This window comes from Dioscorea cayenensis, chromosome 8, assembly GCF_009730915.1.
Source record: "Dioscorea cayenensis subsp. rotundata cultivar TDr96_F1 chromosome 8, TDr96_F1_v2_PseudoChromosome.rev07_lg8_w22 25.fasta, whole genome shotgun sequence".
Lineage (NCBI taxonomy): Eukaryota > Viridiplantae > Streptophyta > Magnoliopsida > Dioscoreales > Dioscoreaceae > Dioscorea > Dioscorea cayenensis.
The window spans coordinates 18,741,797-18,744,214 of NC_052478.1; the positions used below are offsets into that span (position 1 = coordinate 18,741,797).

A 2,418-nucleotide genomic window follows, 5' to 3' on the forward strand; every position below is an offset into this window, starting at 1 on the left:
TCATGTCCTCCACCACACCCATTGCAATTAGTCACGACCGCCACTCTATTCGAAGTTAGAAGATCTAACTTCTTACTCAAACTCTCCACTTGAGCCACCAACAAAGTTACCGCATCTATCTCATGGAGACCAGCCACTTTCTTCTTCTCCCTAGCATTGCATTGGTAAATGTTTAACCCCATTTCTTCAATCAACTGACGGGCCTCATCGGGGGTCTTGCTACGTAAGGTACCTCCTGCTGCCACATCCAAGAGTTGCCTTGTACTTGGGTTTAAACCATTATAAAATGTTTGAACAATCATCCACTCCCGGAATCCGTGTTGCGGGCACTTTCTCAGGAGCTCCTTGAAACTTTCCCATGTCTCGAATAGAAACTCCAATTCCAACTGAACAAAGGATGAGATCTCATTCCTAAGCTTTGCTGCTTTTTCGGAAGGGAAATAACGGGCAAGAAAAGCTTCTACCATATCCTCCCATGTGGTGATCGATGCTTTAGGTAATGAGGGTAGCCACTGCTTCGCTCTCCCCGCAAGTGCACAGGTTTGTCGAAGTAATAATGCCGGGTGAGCGATCAATGATAAGTGTGACAATGATTCAATTCTCAACAATTAAAAGCAACAAGTAAGAGAGCAAAAGTAAGGAGGAGGTAAGCCAATCGATAAAGATGGGGTACTCGGATGATGCTTCACCTGGGATAATCGCTTCAAGTGCAAGAACTCTCTATTATGCTTCCTAATCAATGCAATGGTGAGTCGTGGAAATCCTTACATACATAGTCCCAAATCTAAGGTCAACTATGCCTAACTCTATTCATGTCCCGGAGGAGAGATTAAATAACCTCTCAACCTCGCACTCGAATAAAGTTGCAATGAACTGTAGGGATTCCATGTGATAAATCTCTTCCTAATTATAGACCTAACCCTTTGGTCCAGGCGGAAGGTCCCTAACCACAATTAAGCCCTAGATACTAAGATCCTCTCAACGCTTCACTCCGTTGCACGCGTAACTAAGCCCCAGCGGAGATTCATTCCTTAGCCCATTCACTCTATTATGGCCGCAAAGAACTCGAGGAACGGAGGTAGAATCTATCACGTCAGAGGGGAAAGGGGACGCTCCTGTACCTGTCGACTCACCCTCTCAACCCTCTCGAACCTAGATTTGTCTAACGCTCGTGGTGTGTCACTCACTCACAAGGTTACCAATAAAAACTCTCAACCCTAGTGTCACTCTAGGGGAAATGTTCATACAATCAAGCATTCAAGTTTGGAACTCACAATAAACATCTAATTATTGAAAGCATAATAAAGAAGTTCAATGAAACGAATACATCCTAGGGTTCACAATCACCTAAGTACCCACTAGGGGTTTAGTTCTCCATGGAGCTAAGTACAATCAAAGAAATTGAATGTAAAAGCGATGAATCCATAAAGAAACCCCCTCAATGATCATGTTGATGGTCTTGTGGAGAGTCCTCTACTCGTCGCAAGGGATCCTTTGTCCGGCTTAGGATACACCTCGCCGGATCGATGCCGACGAAAGATCTCCCAATAACCTTCTTAGAAATCACACGCGATGTCAGAGGCGTAGAACCTCTCCAAAACCCTAGCCAATACCCCTCAAAACCCTAGCGGAAGCCCTCTCTCAAGTTAGGGAAAAGATGCAGAAAAGAATACCAAAATCGGGACTGAATCAGCTTTAAATAGGGCTGGAATCGGGCGACTCCACGGGCTTGGACGGTACACGCGTCCGTGCGGAAATTCCACACGGCCGTGGATAATTTCCACACGCCCATGTGGATTCTCTGTTTCTCTGTTTTTTCTGCCTGCTGTGAACAGTGCTGCTACAGTTGGGCACACATTTACATATTTTCCATATTTTCATCGGGGTAACGCTACAGTTCGACCTGAATAACTTCCCAATTCCATATTTTCATCGGGGTAACGCAAACGGGCACACGTTTATATCATGAATCACTTGCTTCTTCAATGATATACAAGTTGGTGGAGCTCTCATTCTTATGTGCGTAAATCGGAATGCTCGAGTGTGACTGCCTTTGTGCCCCTCCAAATAGATGTGCTCACTCGAATGCAAGGAGGTTGGCACACGCTCTAGCATCTCACACCTGACCTATGTCTTCCCATTTGAACTTCGGCAAGATTTCCTCCAAAATAGGTGCATTATGATCCACATTGGCCTATTTCCTTCATACTCGGCCTCACAACCCTACCTACATAAAAGTAACATAAAAACACACTTATTAGAGTAAAAACCTGAGAAACGTAATGCTCAACATAAGGAATGAACACTTCGCATTCATATCGCACAAGCACTTATCAAACTCCCCCACACTTAAGCTTTTGCTTGTTCTCAAGCAAACATTAAAACATTCTATGCATCAATGAAGAAAATATTGAAAGT

At 44.3% G+C, this 2,418-nt stretch overlaps 1 non-coding gene across 1 annotated transcript; it reads left to right on the top strand.

Annotated features, from left to right (window-relative positions):
• The first annotated feature begins 312 nt into the window (after positions 1–312).
• Positions 313–419, top strand: LOC120268191. Its single transcript, XR_005538859.1, has one exon. It is a non-coding gene; the product is annotated as a small nucleolar RNA R71 (small nucleolar RNA).
• Positions 420–2,418: the final 1,999 nt, after the last annotated feature.